This window comes from Pipistrellus hanaki, assembly GCF_964339955.1.
Source record: "Pipistrellus hanaki genome assembly, chromosome: 13".
Lineage (NCBI taxonomy): Eukaryota > Metazoa > Chordata > Mammalia > Chiroptera > Vespertilionidae > Pipistrellus > Pipistrellus hanaki.
Genome location: NC_140515.1, coordinates 5037325 through 5064623, shown reverse-complemented (window position 1 = coordinate 5064623; position 27299 = coordinate 5037325).

Here is a 27299-nt window from a genome sequence, read left to right as displayed (position 1 = left end):
ACAACTGACTCAGATATTTTGTTTCCCCTCTTCTAAACCAGTTCTCATCTATATACTGTCATTTTCTAAGAATAATAAATGTTATCATGGAGTTTTCTATGTTAGGCCTAGTTGTCCAAGTATAGGCATTGCCCACATATACAAACAACTTCCTACAAACTGTTATGAACGTTAGAAGCTCAGGAACATTGTTCATCAACTATGTAATAGAGTTAAATGCTACATTACAGTGAACTGTAAGGCTTTCCAAAGCTGCTCAATTTACTTATTTCTCTGTTTCAAGCCTTGTGTGACAAACATGTAAAGTTCTAGGATTTTTTAAGTAAATAAAAAAGGTTTCATACACTGTTTAATGTGCTCCTTACTCTAATTATTGATTTCCTGGATCTTAGATAGCTTTTCTACACTAACAACTGACTGGGAGATTCTGTTTCTCCTGTTTTAAAACAGTTCTCATTTATTTAAGGTCATTTTCTCGGAATTATTCATGGTATCATGGAGTTTCCAATATTAGGCCTTCTAATTCAAGTATAAGCATAACCCACATATAAAAACAACTTTCTACACCCTGTTATGAACAGAAGCAGCTCGGGAACATTGTCCTCTACTATGTTATAGCGTTAAATGATACATTACAGTGAACTGTAAGGCTTTCCGAAGCTGCTCAATTTGCTTATTCCTCTCTTTCCAGCCTTCTGTGACACACATGTAAAGTTCAAGGCTAATTTAAGTAAATAAAAGAGGTATCATACACTGTTTAATGTGCTCTTAACCCTAATTAAGGATTTCCTGGATCTTAGATAGCTTTTCTACACTAACAACTGACTTGGAGATTCTGTTTCCCCTGTTCTAAACCAGTTCTCAAGTATTTACTGTCATTTTCTAAGATTAATTCATGTTATTATGGAGTTTAATATATTAGGCATACTTGTCCAAGTATCAGCATTGCTCAAATATACAAACAACTTCCTAAACACTGTTATGAACAAAAGAAGCTCGGCAGCATTGTCCCTGAACTAGGTTATAGAGTTTAATGCTACATTTCAGTGAACTGTAAGGCTTTCCAAAGCTGCTCAATTTGCATATTCATAACTTTCAAACCTGGTATGACACACATGTGAAGTTCTAGGCTTTTTCACGTAAATAAAAGAGGTTTCATACACTGTGTGATGTGCTCTTAACTCTAATTAATAATTTCCTGGATCTTAGATAGCTTTTCAACACTAACAACTGACTCAGAAATTCTGTTTCCCCTTTTCTAAACCAGTTCTCATCTATATACTGTCATTTTCTAAGAATGATAATTATTATCATGGAGTTTCCTATGTTAGGCCTACTTGTCCAAGTATAAGCATTGCCCACATATACATACAACTTCCTACACACTGTTATGAACAGAAGAAGATCGGGAACATTGTCTCTCAGCTGCGTTATAGAGTGGAGTACTATATTTCAGTGAAGGGTAAGACTTCCCAAAGCTGCTTGATGTGCTTATTTCTCTATTTCCATGGCATTCAGCCTTGTATAACACATTTACCACTCTATTCTCCTTTAAGTAAAAAATATAGGATTCGTACATTGTTTCATGTAATCTTAACTCTAATTAAGGATTTTCTGGATCTTTGCTACCGTTTCTACACTAAGAACCGACTTGGAGAATCTCTTTCAGCTGTTCTAAAACAAGTTCTCATCTGTTTACAGTCATTTTCACTAAATTATTCATGTTTTCATGTAGTTTCCTATATTCTGCTTTCTGGTCCAAGTATAAGCTTTGCCCACTTTATCAAACAAATTCCTACACACTGTTATGAACTGAGGCAGCTCGGGAACATTGTCTCTCAGCTGTGTTATAGAGTGTAGTACTACATATAAGTGAAGTGTAAGGCTTTCCAAAGCTGCCGAACGTGTTTCTTTCTCTATTTCCATGGTATTCTACCTTGTATAACCCACATTTACCACTCTAATCTCCTTTAAGTAAAGAATATAGGATTCATACAGAGTTTCATGTGATCTTAACTCGAATTAAGGATTTCCCGGATATTAGCTACCTTTTCTACACTAAGAACTGACTTGGAGAATCTCTTTCAGCTGTTCTAAACGAGTTCTCATCAGTTTACAGTCATTTTCTCTGAATAATTCATGTTTTCATGTAGTTTCCTATATTCTGCCTTCTGGTCCAAGTATAAGCTTTGCCCACTTTATCAAACAACTTCCTAGACAGTGTTATGAACTGAGGCAGCTCGGGAATATTGTCTCTTAACTGTGTTGTAGAGTGTAGTACTACATTTCAGTGAAGTGTAAGGCTTTCCAAAGCTGCCGAACATGTTTCTTTCACTATTTCAATGGTATACTGCCTTGTATGACACACATTTACCACTCTAGTCTACTTTAAGTAAAGAATATAGGATTCATACAGTGTTTCATGTGATCTTAACTCAAATTAAGGATTTCCCGGATCTTAGCTACATTTTCTACACTAAGAACTGACTTTGAGAATCTCTTTTAGCTGTTCTAAAGGAGTTCTCATCAGTTTACAGTCATTTTCTCTGAATTATGCATGTTTTCATGTAGTTTACTATATTCTGCCTTCTTTACTATGTATAAGCTTTGCCCACATGTGCCAACAACTTCCTACACACTGTTATGAACAGAGGCAGCTGGGGAACATTGTCTCTCAACTATGCTATAGAGTGTAGTACTACATTTCAGTGAAGTGTAAGGCTTTCCAAAGCTGCGGAACATGTTTCTTTCTCTATTTCAATGGTATACTGCCTTGTATGACACACATTTACCACTCTAGTCCCCCTTAATAAACAATATAGGATTCATACAGTCTTTCATGTGATCTAAACTGGAATTAAGGATTTCCCGGATCTTAGATACCTTTTTTACACTAAGAACTGACTTGAAGAATCTCTTTCATCTGTTCTAAACGAGTTCTGTTCTGTTTACAGTCATTTTCTCTGAATTATCCATGGTTTCATGCAGTTTCCTACATTCTGCCTTCTGGTCCAAGTGTAAGCTTTGCCCACTTTATCAAACAGCTTCCTAAACACTGTTATGAACTGAGGCAGCTGGGGAACATTGTCTCTCAACTGTGTTATAGAGTGTAGTACTACATTGAAGTGAAGTTTAAGGCTTTCCAAAGCTGCCGAACGTGTTTCTTTCTCTATTTCAATAGTATACTGCCTTGTATGACACACATTTACCACTGTAGTCTACTTTAAGTAAAGAATATAGGATTCATACAGTGTGTCATGTGATCTTAACTCGAATTAAGGATTTCCCGGATCTTAGCTACCTTTTCTACACTAAGAACTGACTTGGAGAATCTCTTTCAGCTATTCTAAACGGGTTCTCATCTGTTTACAATCATTTTCTCTGAATTATTCATGTTTTCATGTAGTTTCCTATATTCTGCCTTCTGGTCCATCTATAAGCTTTGCGCGCATATACAAACAACTTCCTACACACTTTTATAAACAGAGGCAGCTCGGGAACATTGTCTCTCAACTGTGTTATAGAGTGTAGTACTACATTTCAGTGAAGTGTAAGGCTTTCCAAAGCAGCTGAACATGTTTCTTTCTCTATTTCAATGGTATTCTGCCTTGTATAACACACATTTACGACTCCAGTCTCCTTTAAGTAAAGAATATAGGATTCATACAGTGTTTCATGTGATCTTAACTCGAATTAAGGGTTTCCCTGATCTTAGCTACATTTATACACTAAGAACTGATTTGGAGAATCTCTTTCAGCTGTTCTAAACGAGTTCTCATCTGTTTACAGTCATTTTCCCTGAATTGTTCACATTTTCATGTAGTTTCCTATATTCTGCCTTCTGGTCCAAGTATAAGCTTTTCCCACTTTGTCAAACAACTTACTACAAACTGTTATGAACTGAGACAGCTCGGGAACATTGTCTCTTAACTGTGTTATAGAGTGTAGTACTACATTTCAGTGAAGTGTAAGGCTTTCCAAAGCTGCCGAACGTGTTTCTTTCTCTAGTTCAATGGTATTCTGCCTTGTATAACACACATTTACCACTCTAGTCTCCTTTAAGTAATGAATATAGGATTCATACAGTTTTTGATGTTATCTTAACTAGAATTAAGGATTTCCCTGATCTTAGCTACCTTTTATACACTAAGAACTGATTTGGAGAATCTCTTTCAGCTGTTCTAAACGAGTTCTCATCAGTTTACAGTCATTTTCTCTGAATAATTCATGTTTTCATGTAGTTTCCTATATTCTGCCTTCTGGTACAAGTATAAGCTTTGCCCACTTTATCCAACAACTTCCTAGACAGAGTTATGAACTGAGGCAGCTCGGGAATATTGTCTCTTAACTGTGTTGTAGAGTGTAGTACTACATTTCAGTGAAGTGTAAGGCTTTCCAAAGCTGCCGAACGTGTTTCTTTCTCTATTTCAATGGTATTCTGCCTTGTATAACACACATTTAGGACACTAGTCTCCTTTAAGTAAAGAATATAGGATTCATACAGTGTTTCATGTGATCTAAACTCGAATTAAGGATTTCCCGGAACTTATTTTCCTTTTCTACACTAAGAACTGACTTGGAGAATCTCTTTAAGCTGTTCTAAAGGAGCTCTCATCTGTTTATAGACATTTACTATGATTTATTCATGTTTTCATGTAGTTTCCTATATTCTGCCTTCTGGTCCAAGTATAAGCTTTTCCCACTTTGTCAAACAACTTACTACAAACTGTTATGAACTGAGACAGCTCGGGAACATTGTCTCTTAACTGTGTTATAGAGTGTAGTACTACATTTCAGTGAAGTGTAAGGCTTTCCAAAGCTGCCGAACGTGTTTCTTTCTCTAGTTCAATGGTATTCTGCCTTGTATAACACACATTTACCACTCTAGTCTCCTTTAAGTAATGAATATAGGATTCATACAGTGTTTGATGTTATCTTAACTCGAATTAAGGATTTCCCTTATCTTAGCTACCTTTTCTACACTAAGAACTGACTTGGAGATTCTCTTTCAGCTGTTCTAAACAAGTTCTCACCTGTTTACAGTCATTTTCACTGAATTATTCATGTTTTCATGTAGTTTCCTATATTCTGCCTTCTGGCCCAAGTATAAACTTTGCCCACTTTATCAAACAACTTCCTACACACTGTTATGAACTTAGGCAAGTAGGGAACATAGTCTCTCAACTGTGTTATAGAGTGTAGTACTACATTTCAGTGAAGTGTAAGGTTTTCCAAAGCTGCTGAACTTGTTTCTTTCTGTATTTCAATGGTATTCTGCCTTGTATAACACACATTTACGACTCTAGTCTCCTTTAAGTAATGAATATAGAATTCATACAGTGTTTGATGTTATCTTAACTCGAATTAAGGATTTCCCTTATCTTAGCTACCTTTTCGACACTAAGAACTGACTTGGAGATTCTCTTTCAGCTGTTCTAAACAAGTTCTCATCTGTTTACAGTCATTTTCACTGAATTATTCATGTTTTCATGTAGTTTCCTATATTCTGCCTTCTGGCCCAAGTATAAGCTTTGCCCACTTTATCAAACAACTTCCTACACACTGCTATGAATTGAGGCAGCTCGGGAACATTGTCTCTCAACTGTGTTATAGAGTGTAGTACTACATTTCAGTGAAGTGTAAGGCTTTCCAAAGCTGCCGAACGTGTTTCTTTCTCTATTTCAGTGGTATTCTGCCTTGTATAACACACATTTACCACTCTAGTCTCCTTTAAGTAATGAATATAGGATTCATACAGTGTTTGATGTTATCTTAACTCGAATTAAGGATTTCCCTTATCTTAGCTACCTTTTCTACACTAAGAACTGACTTGGAGATTCTCTTTCAGCTGTTCTAAACAAGTTCTCACCTGTTTACAGTCATTTTCACTGAATTATTCATGTTTTCATGTAGTTTCCTATATTCTGCCTTCTGGCCCAAGTATAAACTTTGCCCACTTTATCAAACAACTTCCTACACACTGTTATGAACTTAGGCAAGTAGGGAACATAGTCTCTCAACTGTGTTATAGAGTGTAGTACTACATTTCAGTGAAGTGTAAGGTTTTCCAAAGCTGCTGAACTTGTTTCTTTCTGTATTTCAATGGTATTCTGCCTTGTATAACACACATTTACGACTCTAGTCTCCTTTAAGTAATGAATATAGAATTCATACAGTGTTTGATGTTATCTTAACTCGAATTAAGGATTTCCCTTATCTTAGCTACCTTTTCGACACTAAGAACTGACTTGGACATTCTCTTTCAGCTGTTCTAAACAAGTTCTCATCTGTTTACAGTCATTTTCACTGAATTATTCATGTTTTCATGTAGTTTCCTATATTCTGCCTTCTGGCCCAAGTATAAGCTTTGCCTACTTTATCAAACAACTTCCTACACACTGCTATGAATTGAGGCAGCTCGGGAACATTGTCTCTCAACTGTGTTATAGAGTGTAGTACTACATTTCAGTGAAGTGTAAGGCTTTCCAAAGCTGCCGAACGTGTTTCTTTCTCTATTTCAGTGGTATTCTGCCTTGTATAACACACATTTACCACTCTAGTCTCCTTTAAGTAAAGAATATAGGATTCATACAGTGTTTCATGTGATCTTAACTGGAATTAAGGATTTTCCAGATTTAGCTACCGTTTCTACACTAAGAACTGACTTGGAGAATCTCTTTCAACTGTACTAAAACAAGTTCTCATCTGTTTACAGTCATTTTCACTGAATTATTCATGTTTTCATGCAGTTTCCTATATTCTGCCTTCTGGTCCAAGTAAAAGCTTTGCCCACTTTATCAAACAACTTCCTACACACTGTTCTGAACTGAGGCAGCTCGGGAACATTGTCTCTCAACTGTGTTATAGAGTGTAGTACTACATTTCAGTGAAGTGTAAGGCTTTCCAAAGTTGCTGAACGTGTTTCTTTCTCTATTTCAATGGTATTCTGCCTTGTATAACACACATTTACCACTCTAGTCTCCTTTAAGTAATGAATATAGGATTCATACAGTGTTTGATGTTATCTTAACTCGAATTAAGGATTTCCCTTATCTTAGCTACCTTTTCTACACTAAGAACTAACTTGGAGATTCTCTTTCAGCTGGTCTAAACAAGTTCTCATCGGTTTACAGTAATTTTCACTGAATTATTCATGTTTTCATATAGTTTCCTATATTCTGCTTTCTGGCCCAAGTATAATCTTTGCCCACTTTATCAAACAACTTCCTACACACTGTTATGAACTGAGGCAGCTCGGGAACATTGTCTCTCAACTGTGTTATAGAGTGTAGTACTACTTTTCAGTGAAGTGTAAGGCTTTCCAAAGCTGCCGAACGTGTTTCTTTCTCTATTTCAATGGTATTCTGCCTTGTATAACACACATTTACCACTCTAGTCTCCTTTAAGTAATGAATATAGGATTCATACAGTGTTTGATGTTATCTTAACTCGAATTAAGGATTTCCCTTATCTTAGCTACCTTTTCTACACTAAGAACTGACTTGGAGATTCTCTTTCAGCTGTTCTAAACAAGTTCTCACCTGTTTACAGTCATTTTCACTGAATTATTCATGTTTTCATGTAGTTTCCTATATTCTGCCTTCTGGCCCAAGTATAAACTTTGCCCACTTTATCAAACAACTTCCTACACACTGTTATGAACTTAGGCAAGTAGGGAACATAGTCTCTCAACTGTGTTATAGAGTGTAGTACGACATTTCAGTGAAGTGTAAGGTTTTCCAAAGCTGCTGAACTTGTTTCTTTCTCTATTTCAATGGTATTCTGCCTTGTATAACACACATTTACCACTCTAGTCTCCTTTAAGTAATGAATATAGAATTCATACAGTGTTTGATGTTATCTTAACTCGAATTAAGGATTTCCCTTATCTTAGCTACCTTTTCTACACTAAGAACTGACTTGGAAATTCTCTTTCAGCTGTTTTAAACAAGTTCTCATCTGTTTACAGTCATTTTCACTGAATTATACATGTTTTCATGTAGTTTCCTATATTCTGCCTTCTGGCCCAAGTATAATCTTTGCCCACTTTATCAAACACCTTCCTACACACTGTTATGAACTGAGGCAGTTAGGGAACATTGTCTCTCAACTGTGTTATAGAGTGTAGTACTACATTTCAGTGACGTGTAAGGCTTTCCAAAGCTGCCGAACGTGTTTTTTTCCCTATTTCAATGGTATTCTGCCTTGTATAACACACATTTACCTCTCTAGTCTGCTTTAAGTAATGAATATAGGATTCATACAGTGTTTGATGTTATCTTAACTCGAATTAAGGATTTCCCTTATCTTAGCTACCTTTTCTACACTAAGAACTGACTTGGAGATTCTCTTTCAGCTGTTCTAAACAAGTTCTCATCTGTTTACAGTCATTTTCACTGAATTATACATGTTTTCATGTAGTTTCCTATATTCTGCCTTCTGCCCCAAGTATAAGCTTTGCCCACTTTATCAAACACCTTCCTACACACTGTTATGAACTGAGGCAGCTCGGGAACATTGTATCTCAACTGTGTTATAGAGTGTAGTACTACTTTTCAGTGAAGTGTAAAGCTTTCCAAAGCTGCCGAACGTGTTTCTTTCTCTATTTCAATAGTATTCTGCCTTGTATAACACACATTTACCACTCTAGTCTCCTTTAAGTAATGAATATAGGATTCATACAGTGTTTGATGTTATCTTAACTCGAATTAAGGATTTCCCTTATCTTAGCTACCTTTTCTACACTAAGCACTGACTCGGAGATTCTCTTTCAGCTGTTCTAAACATGTTCTCACCTGTTTACAGTCATTTTCACTGAATTATTCATGTTTTCATGTAGTTTCCTATATTCTGCCTTCTGGCCCAAGTATAAACTTTGCCCACTTTATCAAACAACTTCCTACACACTGTTATGAACTTAGGCAAGTAGAGAACATAGTCTCTCAACTGTGTTATAGATTGTAGTACTACATTTCAGTGAAGTGTAAGGTTTTCCAAAGCTGCTGAACTTGTTTCTTTCTCTATTTCAATGGTATTCTGCCTTGTATAACACACATTTACCACTCTAGTCTCCTTTAAGTAATGAATATAGAATTCATACAGTGTTTGATGTTATCTTAACTCGAATTAAGGATTTCCCTTATCTTAGCTACCTTTTCTACACTAAGAACTGACTTGGAAATTCTCTTTCAGCTGTTTTAAACAAGTTCTCATCTGTTTACAGTCATTTTCACTGAATTATACATGTTTTCATGTAGTTTCCTATATTCTGCCTTCTGGCCCAAGTATAATCTTTGCCCACTTTATCAAACACCTTCCTACACACTGCTATGAATTGAGGCAGCTCGGGAACATTGTCTCTCAACTGTGTTATAGAGTGTAGTACTACATTTCAGTGAAGTGTAAGGCTTTCCAAAGCTGCCGAACGTGTTTCTTTCTCTATTTCAGTGGTATTCTGCCTTGTATAACACACATTTACCACTCTAGTCTCCTTTAAGTAATGAATATAGGATTCATACAGTGTTTGATGTTATCTTAACTCGAATTAAGGATTTCCCTTATCTTAGCTACCATTTCTACACTAAGAACTGACTTGGAGATTCTCTTTCAGCTGTTCTAAACAAGTTCTCATCTGTTTACAGTCATTTTCACTGAATTATACATGTTTTCATGTAGTTTCCTATATTCTGCCTTCTGGCCCAAGTATAAGCTTTGCCCACTTTATCAAACACCTTCCTACACACTGTTATGAACTGAGGCAGTTAGGGAACATTGTCTCTCAACTGTGTTATAGAGTGTAGTACTACATTTCAGTGACGTGTAAGGCTTTCCAAAGCTGCCAAACGTGTTTTTTTCTCTATTTCAATGGTATTCTGCCTTGTATAACACACATTTACCTCTCTAGTCTCCTTTAAGTAAAGAATGTAGGATTCATACAGTGTTTCATGTGATCTTAACTGGAATTAAGATTTCCCGGATCTTAGCTACCTTTTCTACACTGAGAACTGATTTGGATAATCTCTTTAAGCTGTTCTAAACAAGTTCTCATCTGTTTACAGTCATTTTCACTGAATTATTCATGTTTTCATGTAGTTTCCTATATTCTGCCTTCTGGCCCAAGTATAAGCTTTGCCCACTTTATCAAACAACTTCCTACACACTGTTATGAACTGAGGCAGCTCTGGAACATTGTCTCTCAACTGTGTTATAGAGTGAGGTACTACATTTCAGTGAAGTATAAGGCTTTCCAAAGCTGCCGAACGTGTTTCTTTCTCTATTTCAATGGTATTCTGCCTTGTATAACACACATTTACCACTCTAGTCTCCTTTAAGTAAAGAATATAGGATTCATACAGTGTTTCATGTGATCTTAACTGGAATTAAGGATTTTCCGGATTTAGCTACCGTTTCTACACTAAGAACTGACTTGGAGAATCTCTTTCAACTGTACTAAAACAAGTTCTCACCTGTTTACAGTCATTTTCACTGAATTATTCATGTTTTCATGTAGTTTCCTATATTCTGCCTTCTGGCCCAAGTATAAACTTTGCCCACTTTATCAAACAACTTCCTACACACTGTTATGAACTTAGGCAAGTAGGGAACATAGTCTCTCAACTGTGTTAGAGAGTGTAGTACTACATTTCAGTGAAGTGTAAGGTTTTCCAAAGCTGCTGAACTTGTTTCTTTCTCTATTTCAATGGTATTCTGCCTTGTATAACACACATTTACCACTCTAGTCTCCTTTAAGTAATGAATATAGGATTCATACAGTGTTTGATGTTATCTTAACTCGAATTAAGGATTTCCCTTATCTTAGCTACCTTTTCTACACTAAGAACTAACTTGGAGATTCTCTTTCAGCTGTTCTAAACAAGTTCTCATCTGTTTACAGTAATTTTCACTGAATTATTCATGTTTTCATATAGTTTCCTATATTCTGCCTTCTGGCCCAAGTATAATCTTTGCCCACTTTATCAAACAACTTCCTACACACTGTTATGAACTGAGGCAGCTCGGGAACATTGTCTCTCAACTGTGTTATAGAGTGTAGTACTACTTTTCAGTGAAGTGTAAGGCTTTCCAAAGCTGCCGAACGTGTTTCTTTCTCTATTTCAATGGTATTCTGCCTTGTATAACACACATTTACCACTCTAGTCTCCTTTAAGTAATGAATATAGAATTCATACAGTGTTTGATGTTATCTTAACTCGAATTAAGGATTTCCCTTATCTTAGCTACCTTTTCTACACTAAGAACTGACTTGGAAATTCTCTTTCAGCTGTTTTAAACAAGTTCTCATCTGTTTACAGTCATTTTCACTGAATTATACATGTTTTCATGTAGTTTCCTATATTCTGCCTTCTGGCCCAAGTATAATCTTTGCCCACTTTATCAAACACCTTCCTACACACTGTTATGAACTGAGGCAGTTAGGGAACATTGTCTCTCAACTGTGTTATAGAGTGTAGTACTACATTTCAGTGACGTGTAAGGCTTTCCAAAGCTGCCGAACGTGTTTTTTTCTCTATTTCAATGGTATTCTGCCTTGTATAACACACATTTACCTCTCTAGTCTGCTTTAAGTAATGAATATAGGATTCATACAGTGTTTGATGTTATCTTAACTCGAATTAAGGATTTCCCTTATCTTAGCTACCTTTTCTACACTAAGAACTGACTTGGAGATTCTCTTTCAGCTGTTCTAAACAAGTTCTCATCTGTTTACAGTCATTTTCACTGAATTATACATGTTTTCATGTAGTTTCCTATATTCTGCCTTCTGCCCCAAGTATAAGCTTTGCCCACTTTATCAAACACCTTCCTACACACTGTTATGAACTGAGGCAGCTCGGGAACATTGTCTCTCAACTGTGTTATAGAGTGTAGTACTACTTTTCAGTGAAGTGTAAAGCTTTCCAAAGCTGCCGAACGTGTTTCTTTCTCTATTTCAATAGTATTCTGCCTTGTATAACACACATTTACCACTCTAGTCTCCTTTAAGTAATGAATATAGGATTCATACAGTGTTTGATGTTATCTTAACTCGAATTAAGGATTTCCCTTATCTTAGCTACCTTTTCTACACTAAGCACTGACTCGGAGATTCTCTTTCAGCTGTTCTAAACAAGTTCTCACCTGTTTACAGTCATTTTCACTGAATTATTCATGTTTTCATGTAGTTTCCTATATTCTGCCTTCTGGCCCAAGTATAAACTTTGCCCACTTTATCAAACAACTTCCTACACACTGTTATGAACTTAGGCAAGTAGAGAACATAGTCTCTCAACTGTGTTATAGATTGTAGTACTACGTTTCAGTGAAGTGTAAGGTTTTCCAAAGCTGCTGAACTTGTTTCTTTCTCTATTTCAATGGTATTCTGCCTTGTATAACACACATTTACCACTCTAGTCTCCTTTAAGTAATGAATATAGAATTCATACAGTGTTTGATGTTATCTTAACTCGAATTAAGGATTTCCCTTATCTTAGCTACCTTTTCTACACTAAGAACTGACTTGGAAATTCTCTTTCAGCTGTTTTAAACAAGTTCTCATCTGTTTACAGTCATTTTCACTGAATTATACATGTTTTCATGTAGTTTCCTATATTCTGCCTTCTGGCCCAAGTATAATCTTTGCCCACTTTATCAAACACCTTCCTACACACTGCTATGAATTGAGGCAGCTCGGGAACATTGTCTCTCAACTGTGTTATAGAGTGTAGTACTACATTTCAGTGAAGTGTAAGGCTTTCCAAAGCTGCCGAACGTGTTTCTTTCTCTATTTCAGTGGTATTCTGCCTTGTATAACACACATTTACCACTCTAGTCTCCTTTAAGTAATGAATATAGGATTCATACAGTGTTTGATGTTATCTTAACTCGAATTAAGGATTTCCCTTATCTTAGCTACCATTTCTACACTAAGAACTGACTTGGAGATTCTCTTTCAGCTGTTCTAAACAAGTTCTCATCTGTATACAGTCATTTTCAATGAATTATACATGTTTTCATGTAGTTTCCTATATTCTGCCTTCTGGCCCAAGTATAAGCTTTGCCCACTTTATCAAACACCTTCCTACACACTGTTATGAACTGAGGCAGTTAGGGAACATTGTCTCTCAACTGTGTTATAGAGTGTAGTACTACATTTCAGTGACGTGTAAGGCTTTCCAAAGCTGCCGAACGTGTTTTTTTCTCTATTTCAATGGTATTCTGCCTTGTATAACACACATTTACCTCTCTAGTCTCCTTTAAGTAAAGAATGTAGGATTCATACAGTGTTTCATGTGATCTTAACTGGAATTAAGATTTCCCGGATCTTAGCTACCTTTTCTACACTGAGAACTGATTTGGATAATCTCTTTAAGCTGTTCTAAACAAGTTCTCATCTGTTTACAGTCATTTTCACTGAATTATTCATGTTTTCATGTAGTTTCCTATATTCTGCCTTCTGGCCCAAGTATAAGCTTTGCCCACTTTATCAAACAACTTCCTACACACTGTTATGAACTGAGGCAGCTCTGGAACATTGTCTCTCAACTGTGTTATAGAGTGAGGTACTACATTTCAGTGAAGTATAAGGCTTTCCAAAGCTGCCGAACGTGTTTCTTTCTCAATTTCAATGGTATTCTGCCTTGTATAACACACATTTACCACTCTAGTCTCCTTTAAGTAAAGAATATAGGATTCATACAGTGTTTCATGTGATCTTAACTGGAATTAAGGATTTTCCGGATTTAGCTACCGTTTCTACACTAAGAACTGACTTGGAAAATCTCTTTCAACTGTACTAAAACAAGTTCTCACCTGTTTACAGTCATTTTCACTGAATTATTCATGTTTTCATGTAGTTTCCTATATTCTGCCTTCTGGCCCAAGTATAAACTTTGCCCACTTTATCAAACAACTTCCTACACACTGTTATGAACTTAGGCAAGTAGGGAACATAGTCTCTCAACTGTGTTAGAGAGTGTAGTACTACATTTCAGTGAAGTGTAAGGTTTTCCAAAGCTGCTGAACTTGTTTCTTTCTCTATTTCAATGGTATTCTGCCTTGTATAACACACATTTACCACTCTAGTCTCCTTTAAGTAATGAATATAGAATTCATACAGTGTTTGATGTTATCTTAACTCGAATTAAGGATTTCCCTTATCTTAGCTACCTTTTCTACACTAAGAACTGACTTGGAGATTCTCTTTCAGCTGTTCTAAACAAGTTCTCATCTGTTTACAGTCATTTTCACTGAATTATTCATGTTTTCATGTAGTTTCCTATATTCTGCCTTCTGGCCCAAGTATAAGCTTTGCCCACTTTATCAAACAACTTCCTACACACTGTTCTGAACTGAGGCAGCTCGGGAACATTGTCTCTCCACTGTGTTATAGAGTGTAGTACTACATTTCAGTGAAGTGTAAGGTTTTCCAAAGTTGCCGAACATGTTTCTTTCTCTATTTCAATGGTATTCTGCCTTGTATAACACACATTTACCACTCTAGTCTCCATTAATTAATGAATATAGGATTCATACAGTGTTTGATGTTATCTTAACTGGAATTAAGGATTTTCCTTATCTTAGCTACCTTTTCTACACTAAGAACTAACTTGTAGATTCTCTTTCAGCTGGTCTAAACAAGTTCTCATCTGTTTACAGTCATTTTCACTGAATTATTCATGTTTTCATATAGTTTCCTATATTCTGCTTTCTGGCCCAAGTATAATCTTTGCCCACTTTATCAAACACCTTCCTACACACTGCTATGAATTGAGGCAGCTCGGGAACATTGTCTCTCAACTGTGTTATAGAGTGTAGTACTACATTTCAGTGAAGTGTAAGGCTTTCCAAAGCTGCCGAACGTGTTTCTTTCTCTATTTCAGTGGTATTCTGCCTTGTATAACACACATTTACCACTCTAGTCTCCTTTAAGTAATGAATATAGGATTCATACAGTGTTTGATGTTATCTTAACTCGAATTAAGGATTTCCCTTATCTTAGCTACCATTTCTACACTAAGAACTGACTTGGAGATTCTCTTTCAGCTGTTCTAAACAAGTTCTCATCTGTTTACAGTCATTTTCACTGAATTATACATGTTTTCATGTAGTTTCCTATATTCTGCCTTCTGGCCCAAGTATAAGCTTTGCCCACTTTATCAAACACCTTCCTACACACTGTTATGAACTGAGGCAGTTAGGGAACATTGTCTCTCAACTGTGTTATAGAGTGTAGTACTACATTTCAGTGACGTGTAAGGCTTTCCAAAGCTGCCGAACGTGTTTCTTTCTCTATTTCAGTGGTATTCTGCCTTGTATAACACACATTTACCACTCTAGTCTCCTTTAAGTAAAGAATGTAGGATTCATACAGTGTTTCATGTGATCTTAACTGGAATTAAGATTTCCCAGATCTTAGCTACCTTTTCTACACTGAGAACTGATTTGGATAATCTCTTTAAGCTGTTCTAAACAAGTTCTCATCTGTTTACAGTCATTTTCACTGAATTATTCATGTTTTCATGTAGTTTCCTATATTCTGCCTTCTGGCCCAAGTATAAGCTTTGCCCACTTTATCAAACAACTTCCTACACACTGTTATGAACTGAGGCAGCTCTGGAACATTGTCTCTCAACTGTGTTATAGAGTGAGGTACTACATTTCAGTGAAGTGTAAGGCTTTCCAAAGCTGCCGAACGTGTTTCTTTCGCTATTTCAATGGTATTCTGCCTTGTATAACACACATTTACCACTCTAGTCTCCTTTAAGTAAAGAATATAGGATTCATACAGTGTTTCATGTGATCTTAACTGGAATTAAGGATTTTCCGGATTTAGCTACCGTTTCTACACTAAGAACTGACTTGGAGAATCTCTTTCAACTGTACTAAAACAAGTTCTCATCTGTTTACAGTCATTTTCACTGAATTATTCATGTTTTCATGTAGTTTCCTATATTCTGCCTTCTGGCCCAAGTATAAACTTTGCCCACTTTATCAAACAACTTCCTACACACTGTTATGTACTTAGGCAAGTAGGGAACATAGTCTCTCAACTGTGTTATAGAGTGTAGTTCTACATTTCAGTGAAGTGTAAGGTTTTCCAAAGCTGCTGAACTTGTTTCTTTCTCTATTTCAATGGTATTCTGCCTTGTATAACACACATTTACCACTCTAGTCTCCTTTAAGTAATGAATATAGAATTCATACAGTGTTTGATGTTATCTTAACTCGAATTAAGGATTTCCGTTATCTTAGCTACCTTTTCTACACTAAGAACTAACTTGGAGATTCTCTTTCAGCTGGTCTAAACAAGTTCTCATCTGTTTACAGTAATTTTCACTGAATTATTCATGTTTTCATATAGTTTCCTATATTCTGCTTTCTGGCCCAAGTATAATCTTTGCCCACTTTATCAAACAACTTCCTACACACTGTTATGAACTGAGGCAGCTCGGGAACATTGTCTCTCAACTGTGTTATAGAGTGTAGTACTACTTTTCAGTGAAGTGTAAGGCTTTCCAAAGCTGCCGAACGTGTTTCTTTCTCTATTTCAATGGTATTCTGCCTTGTATAACACACATTTACCACTCTAGTCTCCTTTAAGTAATGAATATAGGATTCATACAGTGTTTGATGTTATCTTAACTCGAATTAAGGATTTCCCTTATCTTAGCTACCTTTTCTACACTAAGAACTGACTTGGAGATTCTCTTTCAGCTGTTCTAAACAAGTTCTCACCTGTTTACAGTCATTTTCACTGAATTATTCATGTTTTCATGTAGTTTCCTATATTCTGCCTTCTGGCCCAAGTATAAACTTTGCCCACTTTATCAAACAACTTCCTACACACTGTTATGAACTTAGGCAAGTAGGGAACATAGTCTCTCAACTGTGTTATAGAGTGTAGTACTACATTTCAGTGAAGTGTAAGGTTTTCCAAAGCTGCTGAACTTGTTTCTTTCTCTATTTCAATGGTATTCTGCCTTGTATAACACACATTTACTACTCTAGTCTCCTTTAAGTAATGAATATAGAATTCATACAGTGTTTGATGTTATCTTAACTCGAATTAAGGATTTCCCTTATCTTAGCTACCTTTTCTACACTAAGAACTGACTTGGAGATTCTCTTTCAGCTGTTCTAAACAAGTTCTCATCTGTTTACAGTCATTTTCACTGAATTATTCATGTTTTTGTGTAGTTTCCTATATTCTGCCTTCTGGCCCAAGTATAAGCTTTGCCCACTTTATCAAACAACTTCCTACACACTGTTATGAACTGAGGCAAGTAGGGAACATTGTCTCTCAACTGTGTTATAGAGTGTAGTACTACATTTCAGTGAAGTGTAAGGCTTTCCAAAGCTGCCGAACGTGTTTCTTTCTCTATTTCAGTGGTATTCTGCCTTGTATAACACACATTTACCACTCTAGTCTCCTTTAAGTAAAGAATGTAGGATTCATACAGTGTTTCATGTGATCTTAACTGGAATTAAGATTTCCCAGATCTTAGCTACCTTTTCTGCACTGAGAACTGATTTGGATAATCTCTTTAAGCTGTTCTAAACAAGTTCTCATCTGTTTACAGTCATTTTCACTGAATTATTCATGTTTTCATGTAGTTTCCTATATTCTCCCTTCTGGCCCAAGTATAAGCTTTGCCCACTTTATCAAACAACTTCCTACACACTGTTATGAACTGAGGCAGCTCTGGAACATTGTCTCTCAACTGTGTTATAGAGTGAGGTACTACATTTCAGTGAAGTATAAGGCTTTCCAAAGCTGCCGAACGTGTTTCTTTCTCTATTTCAATGGTATTCTGCCTTGTATAACACACATTTACCACTCTAGTCTCCTTTAAGTAAAGAATATAGGATTCATACAGTGTTTCATGTGATCTTAACTGGAATTAAGGATTTTCCGGATTTAGCTACGGTTTCGACACTAAGAACTGACTTGGAGAATCTCTTTCAACTGTACTAAAACAAGTTCTCACCTGTTTACAGTCATTTTCACTGAATTATTCATATTTTCATGTAGTTTCCTATATTCTGCCTTCTGGCCCAAGTATAAACTTTGCCCACTTTTTCAAACAACTTCCTACACACTGTTATGAACTTAGGCAAGTAGGGAACATAGTCTCTCAACTGTGTTAGAGAGTGTAGTACTACATTTCAGTGAAGTGTAAGGTTTTCCAAAGCTGCTGAACTTGTTTCTTTCTCTATTTCAATGGTATTCTGCCTTGTATAACACACATTTACCACTCTAGTCTCCTTTAAGTAATGAATATAGAATTCATACAGTGTTTGATGTTATCTTAACTCGAATTAAGGATTTCCCTTATCTTAGCTACCTTTTCTACACTAAGAACTGACTTGGAGATTCTCTTTCAGCTGTTCTAAACAAGTTCTCATCTGTTTACAGTCATTTTCACTGAATTATTCATGTTTTCATGTAGTTTCCTATATTCTGCCTTCTGGTCCAAGTATAAGCTTTGCCCACTTTATCAAACAACTTCCTACACACTGTTCTGAACTGAGGCAGCTCGGGAACATTGTCTCTCCACTGTGTTATAGAGTGTAGTACTACATTTCAGTGAAGTGTAAGGCTTTCCAAAGTTGCCGAACATGTTTCTTTCTCTATTTCAATGGTATTCTGCCTTGTATAACACACATTTACCACTCTAGTCTCCATTAATTAATGAATATAGGATTCATACAGTGTTTGATGTTATCTTAACTGGAATTAAGGATTTCCCTTATCTTAGCTACCTTTTCTACACTAAGAACTAACTTGGAGATTCTCTTTCAGCTGGTCTAAACAAGTTCTCATCTGTTTACAGAAATTTTCACTGAATTATTCATGTTTTCATATAGTTTCCTATATTCTGCTTTCTGGCCCAAGTATAATCTTTGCCCACTTTATCAAACAACTTCCTACACACTGTTATGAACTGAGGCAGCTCGGAAACATTGTCTCTCAACTGTGTTATAGAGTGTAGTACTACTTTTCAGTGAAGTGTAAGGCTTTCCAAAGCTGCCGAACGTGTTTCTTTCTCTATTTCAATGGTATTCTGCCTTGTATAACACACATTTACCACTCTAGTCTCCTTTAAGTAATGAATATAGGATTCATACAGTGTTTGATGTTATCTTAACTCGAATTAAGGATTTCCCTTATCTTAGCTACCTTTTCTACACTAAGAACTAACTTGGAGATTCTCTTTCAGCTGTTCTAAACAAGTTCTCATCTGTTTACAGTCATTTTCACTGAATTATTCATGTTTTCGTGTAGTTTCCTATATTCTGCCTTCTGGCCCAAGTATAAGCTTTGCCCACTTTATCAAACAACTTCCTACACACTGTTATGAACTGAGGCAAGTAGGGAACATTGTCTCTCAACTGTGTTATAGAGTGTAGTACTACATTTCAGTGAAGTGTAAGGCTTTCCAAAGCTGCCGAACGTGTTTCTTTCTCTATTTCAGTGGTATTCTGCCTTGTATAACACACATTTACCACTCTAGTCTCCTTTAAGTAAAGAATGTAGGATTCATACAGTGTTTCATGTGATCTTAACTGGAATTAAGATTTCCCAGATCTTAGCTACCTTTTCTACACTGAGAACTGATTTGGATAATCTCTTTAAGCTGTTCTAAACAAGTTCTCATCTGTTTACAGTCATTTTCACTGAATTATTCATGTTTTCATGTAGTTTCTTATATTCTGCCTTCTGGCCCAAGAATAAGCTTTGCCCACTTTATCAAACAACTTCCTACACACTGTTATGAACTGAGGCAGCTCTGGAACATTGTCTCTCAACTGTGTTATAGAGTGAGGTACTACATTTCAGTGAAGTGTAAGGCTTTCCAAAGCTGCCGAACGTGTTTCTTTCTCTATTTCAATGGTATTCTGCCTTGTATAACACACATTTACCACTCTAGTCTCCTTTAAGTAAAGAATATAGGATTCATACAGTGTTTCATGTGATCTTAACTGGAATTAAGGATTTTCCGGATTTAGCTACCGTTTCTACACTAAGAACTGACTTGGAGAATCTCTTTCAACTGTACTAAAACAAGTTCTCATCTGTTTACAGTCATTTTCACTGAATTATTCATGTTTTCGTGTAGTTTCCTATATTCTGCCTTCTGGCCCAAGTATAAGCTTTGCCCACTTTATCAAACAACTTCCTACACACTGTTATGAACTGAGGCAAGTAGGGAACATTGTCTCTCAACTGTGTTATAGAGTGTAGTACTACATTTCAGTGAAGTGTAAGGCTTTCCAAAGCTGCCGAACGTGTTTCTTTCTCTATTTCAGTGGTATTCTGCCTTGTATAACACACATTTACCACTCTAGTCTCCTTTAAGTAAAGAATGTAGGATTCATACAGTGTTTCATGTGATCTTAACTGGAATTAAGATTTCCCAGATCTTAGCTACCTTTTCTACACTGAGAACTGATTTGGATAATCTCTTTAAGCTGTTCTAAACAAGTTCTCATCTGTTTACAGTCATTTTCACTGAATTATTCATGTTTTCATGTAGTTTCCTATATTCTGCCTTCTGGCCCAAGTATAAGCTTTGCCCACTTTATCAAACAACTTCCTACACACTGTTATGAACTGAGGCAGCTCTGGAACATTGTCTCTCAACTGTGTTATAGAGTGAGGTACTACATTTCAGTGAAGTTTAAGGCTTTCCAAAGCTGCCGAACGTGTTTCTTTCTCTATTTCAATGGTATTCTGCCTTGTATAACACACATTTACCACTCTAGTCTCCTTTAAGTAAAGAATATAGGATTCATACAGTGTTTCATGTGATCTTAACTGGAATTAAGGATTTTCCGGATTTAGCTACCGTTTCTACACTAAGAACTGACTTGGAGAATCTCTTTCAACTGTACTAAAACAAGTTCTCATCTGTTTACAGTCATTTTCACTGAATTATTCATGTTTTCATGTAGTTTCCTATATTCTGCCTTCTGGCCCAAGTATAAACTTTGCCCACTTTATCAAACAACTTCCTACACACTGTTATGTACTTAGGCAAGTAGGGAACATAGTCTCTCAACTGTGTTATAGAGTGTAGTTCTACATTTCAGTGAAGTGTAAGGTTTTCCAAAGCTGCTGAACTTGTTTCTTTCTCTTTTTCAATGGTATTCTGCCTTGTATAACACACATTTACCACTCTAGTCTCCTTTAAGTAATGAATATAGAATTCATACAGTGTTTGATGTTATCTTAACTCGAATTAAGGATTTCCGTTATCTTAGCTACCTTTTCTACACTAAGAACTAACTTGGAGATTCTCTTTCAGCTGGTCTAAACAAGTTCTCATCTGTTTACAGTAATTTTCACTGAATTATTCATGTTTTCATATAGTTTCCTATATTCTGCTTTCTGGCCCAAGTATAATCTTTGCCCACTTTATCAAACAACTTCCTACACACTGTTATGAACTGAGGCAGCTCGGGAACATTGTCTCTCAACTGTGTTATAGAGTGTAGTACTACTTTTCAGTGAAGTGTAAGGTTTTCCAAAGCTGCCGAACGTGTTTCTTTCTCTATTTCAATGGTATTCTGCCTTGTATAACACACATTTACCACTCTAGTCTCCTTTAAGTAATGAATATAGAATTCATACAGTGTTTGATGTTATCTTAACTCGAATTAAGGATTTCCCTTATCTTAGCTACCTTTTCTACACTAAGAACTGACTTGGAGATTCTCTTTCAGCTGTTCTAAACAAGTTCTCATCTGTTTACAGTCATTTTCACTGAATTATTCATGTTTTCGTGTAGTTTCCTATATTCTGCCTTCTGGCCCAAGTATAAGCTTTGCCCACTTTATCAAACAACTTCCTACACACTGTTATGAACTGAGGCAAGTAGGGAACATTGTCTCTCAACTGTGTTATAGAGTGTAGTACTACATTTCAGTGAAGTGTAAGGCTTTCCAAAGCTGCCGAACGTGTTTCTTTCTCTATTTCAGTGGTATTCTGCCTTGTATAACACACATTTACCACTCTAGTCTCCTTTAAGTAAAGAATGTAGGATTCATACAGTGTTTCATGTGATCTTAACTGGAATTAAGATTTCCCAGATCTTAGCTACCTTTTCTACACTAAGAACTGACTTGGAGATTCTCTTTCAGATGTTCTAAACAAGTTCTCATCTGTTTACAGTCATTTTCACTGAATTATTCATGTTTTCGTGTAGTTTCCTATATTCTGCCTTCTGGCCCAAGTATAAGCTTTGCCCACTTTATCAAACAACTTCCTACACACTGTTATGAACTGAGGCAAGTAGGGAACATTGTCTCTCAACTGTGTTATAGAGTGTAGTACTACATTTCAGTGAAGTGTAAGGCTTTCCAAAGCTGCCGAACGTGTTTCTTTCTCTATTTCAGTGGTATTCTGCCTTGTATAACACACATTTACCACTCTAGTCTCCTTTAAGTAAAGAATGTAGGATTCATACAGTGTTTCATGTGATCTTAACTGGAATTAAGATTTCCCAGATCTTAGCTACCTTTTCTACACTGAGAACTGATTTGGATAATCTCTTTAAGCTGTTCTAAACAAGTTCTCATCTGTTTACAGTCATTTTCACTGAATTATTCATGTTTTCGTGTAGTTTCCTATATTCTGCCTTCTGGCCCAAGTATAAGCTTTGCCCACTTTATCAAACAACTTCCTACACACTGTTATGAACTGAGGCAAGTAGGGAACATAGTCTCTCAACTGTGTTATAGAGTGTAGTACTACATTTCAGTGAAGTGTAAGGTTTTCCAAAGCTGCTGAACTTGTTTCTTTCTCTATTTCAATCATATTCTGCCTTGTATAACACACATTTACCACTCTAGTCTCCTTTAAGTAATGAATATAGAATTCATACAGTGTTTGATGTTATCTTAACTCGAATTAAGGATTTCCCTTATCTTAGCTACCTTTTCTACACTAAGAACTGACTTGGAAATTCTCTTTCAGCTGTTTTAAACAAGTTCTCATCTGTTTACAGTCATTTTCACTGAATTATACATGTTTTCATGTAGTTTCCTATATTCTGCCTTCTGGCCCAAGTATAATCTTTGCCCACTTTATCAAACACCTTCCTACACACTGTTATGAACTGAGGCAGTTAGGGAACATTGTCTCTCAACTGTGTTATAGAGTGTAGTACTACATTTCAGTGACGTGTAAGGCTTTCCAAAGCTGCCGAACGTGTTTTTTTCTCTATTTCCATGGTATTCTGCCTTGTATAACACACATTTACCTCTCTAGTCTCCTTTAAGTAATGAATATAGGATTCATACAGTGTTTGATGTTATCTTAACTCGAATTAAGGATTTCCCTTATCTTAGCTACCTTTTCTACACTAAGAACTGACTTGGAGATTCTCTTTCAGCTGTTCTAAACAAGTTCTCATCTGTTTACAGTCATTTTCACTGAATTATTCATGTTTTCATGTAGTTTCCTATATTCTGCCTTCTGGCCCAAGTATAAGCTTTGCCCACTTTATCAAACAAATTCCTACACACTGCTATGAATTGAGGCAGCTCGGGAACATAGTCTCTCAACTGTGTTATAGAGTGTAGTACTACATTTCAGTGAAGTGTAAGGCTTTCCAAAGCTGCCGAACGTGTTTCTTTCTCTATTTCAGTGGTATTCTGCCTTGTATAACACACATTTACCACTCTAGTCTCCTTTAAGTAAAGAATATAGGATTCATACAGTGTTTCATGTGATCTTAACTGGAATTAAGGATTTTCCGGATTTAGCTACCGTTTCTACACTAAGAACTGACTTGGAGAATCTCTTTCAACTGTACTAAAACAAGTTCTCATCTGTTTACAGTCAGTTTAACTGAATTATTCATGTTTTCATGTAGTTTCCTATATTCTGCCTTCTGGTCCAAGTATAAGCTTTGCCCACTTTATCAAACAACTTCCTACACACTGTTATGAACTGAGGCATCTAGGGAACATTGTATCTCAACTGTGTTATAGAGTGTAGTACTACATTTCAGTGACGTGTAAGGCTTTCCAAAGCTGCCGAACGTGTTTTTTTCTCTATTTCAATGGTATTCTGCCTTGTATAACACACATTTACCTCTCTAGTCTCCTTTAAGTAAAGAATGTAGGATTCATACAGTGTTTCATGTGATCTTAACTGGAATTAAGATTTCCCGGATCTTAGCTACCTTTTCTACACTGAGAACTGATTTGGATAATCTCTTTAAGCTGTTCTAAACAAGTTCTCATCTGTTTACAGTCATTTTCACTGAATTATTCATGTTTTCATGTAGTTTCCTATATTCTGCCTTCTGGCCCAAGTATAAGCTTTGCCCACTTTATCAAACAACTTCCTACACACTGTTATGAACTGAGGCAGCTCTGGAACATTGTCTCTCAACTGTGTTATAGAGTGAGGTACTACATTTCAGTGAAGTATAAGGCTTTCCAAAGCTGCCGAACGTGTTTCTTTCTCTATTTCAATGGTATTCTGCCTTGTATAACACACATTTACCACTCTAGTCTCCTTTAAGTAAAGAATATAGGATTCATACAGTGTTTCATGTGATCTTAACTGGAATTAAGGATTTTCCGGATTTAGCTACCGTTTCTACACTAAGAACTGACTTGGAAAATCTCTTTCAACTGTACTAAAACAAGTTCTCACCTGTTTACAGTCATTTTCACTGAATTATTCATGTTTTCATGTAGTTTCCTATATTCTGCCTTCTGGCCCAAGTATAAACTTTGCCCACTTTATCAAACAACTTCCTACACACTGTTATGAACTTAGGCAAGTAGGGAACATAGTCTCTCAACTGTGTTAGAGAGTGTAGTACTACATTTCAGTGAAGTGTAAGGTTTTCCAAAGCTGCTGAACTTGTTTCTTTCTCTATTTCAATGGTATTCTGCCTTGTATAACACACATTTACCACTCTAGTCTCCTTTAAGTAATGAATATAGAATTCATACAGTGTTTGATGTTATCTTAACTCGAATTAAGGATTTCCCTTATCTTAGCTACCTTTTCTACACTAAGAACTGACTTGGAGATTCTCTTTCAGCTGTTCTAAACAAGTTCTCATCTGTTTACAGTCATTTTCACTGAATTATTCATGTTTTCATGTAGTTTCCTATATTCTGCCTTCTGGCCCAAGTATAAGCTTTGCCCACTTTATCAAACAACTTCCTACACACTGTTCTGAACTGAGGCAGCTCGGGAACATTGTCTCTCCACTGTGTTATAGAGTGTAGTACTACATTTCAGTGAAGTGTAAGGTTTTCCAAAGTTGCCGAACATGTTTCTTTCTCTATTTCAATGGTATTCTGCCTTGTATAACACACATTTACCACTCTAGTCTCCATTAATTAATGAATATAGGATTCATACAGTGTTTGATGTTATCTTAACTGGAATTAAGGATTTCCCTTATCTTAGCTACCTTTTCTACACTAAGAACTAACTTGTAGATTCTCTTTCAGCTGGTCTAAACAAGTTCTCATCTGTTTACAGTCATTTTCACTGAATTATTCATGTTTTCATATAGTTTCCTATATTCTGCTTTCTGGCCCAAGTATAATCTTTGCCCACTTTATCAAACACCTTCCTACACACTGCTATGAATTGAGGCAGCTCGGGAACATTGTCTCTCAACTGTGTTATAGAGTGTAGTACTACATTTCAGTGAAGTGTAAGGCTTTCCAAAGCTGCCGAACGTGTTTCTTTCTCTATTTCAGTGGTATTCTGCCTTGTATAACACACATTTACCACTCTAGTCTCCTTTAAGTAATGAATATAGGATTCATACAGTGTTTGATGTTATCTTAACTCGAATTAAGGATTTCCCTTATCTTAGCTACCTTTTCTACACTAAGAACTGACTTGGAGATTCTCTTTCAGCTGTTCTAAACAAGTTCTCACCTGTTTACAGTCATTTTCACTGAATTATTCATGTTTTCATGTAGTTTCCTATATTCTGCCTTCTGGCCCAAGTATAAACTTTGCCCACTTTATCAAACAACTTCCTACACACTGTTATGAACTTAGGCAAGTAGGGAACATAGTCTCTCAACTGTGTTATAGAGTGTAGTACTACATTTCAGTGAAGTGTAAGGTTTTCCAAAGCTGCTGAACTTGTTTCTTTCTCTATTTCAATGGTATTCTGCCTTGTATAACACACATTTACTACTCTAGTCTCCTTTAAGTAATGAATATAGAATTCATACAGTGTTTGATGTTATCTTAACTCAAATTAAGGATTTCCCTTATCTTAGCTACCTTTTCTACACTAAGAACTGACTTGGAAATTCTCTTTCAGCTGTTTTAAACAAGTTCTCATCTGTTTACAGTCATTTTCACTGAATTATACATGTTTTCATGTAGTTTCCTATATTCTGCCTTCTGGCCCAAGTATAAGCTTTGCCCACTTTATCAAACAACTTCCTACGCACTGTTATGAACTGAGGCAAGTAGGGAACATAGTCTCTCAACTGTGTTATAGAGTGTAGTACTACATTTCAGTGACGTGTAAGGCTTTCCAAAGCTGCCGAATGTGTTTTTTTCTCTATTTCAATGGTATTCTGCCTTGTATAACACACATTTACCTCTCTATTCTCCTTTAAGTAATGAATATAGGATTCATACAGTGTTTGATGTTATCTTAACTCGAATTAAGGATTTCCCTTATCTTAGCTACCTTTTCTACACTAAGAACTGACTTGGAGATTCTCTTTCAGCTGTTCTAAACAAGTTCTCATCTGTTTACAGTCATTTTCACTGAATTATTCATGTTTTCGTGTAGTTTCCTATATTCTGCCTTCTGGCCCAAGTATAAGCTTTGCCCACTTTATCAAACAACTTCCTACACACTGTTATGAACTGAGGCAGCTAGCGAACGTTGTCTCTCAACTGTGTTATAGAGTGAGGTACTACATTTCAGTGAAGTGTAAGGCTTTCCAAAGCTGCCGAAAGTGTTTCTTTCTCTATTTCAATGGTATTCTGCCATGTATAACACACATTTACCACTCTAGTCTCTTTTAAGTAAAGAATATAGGATTCATACAGTGTTTCATGTGATCTTAACTGGAATTAAGGATTTTCCGGATTTAGCTACCGTTTCTACACTAAGAACTGACTTGGAGAATGTCTTTCAACTGTACTAAAACAAGTTCTCATCTGTTTACAGTCATTTTCACTGAATTATTCATGTTTTCATGTAGTTTCCTATATTCTGCCTTCTGGCCCAAGTATAAACTTTGCCCACTTTATCAAACAACTTCCTACACACTGTTATGTA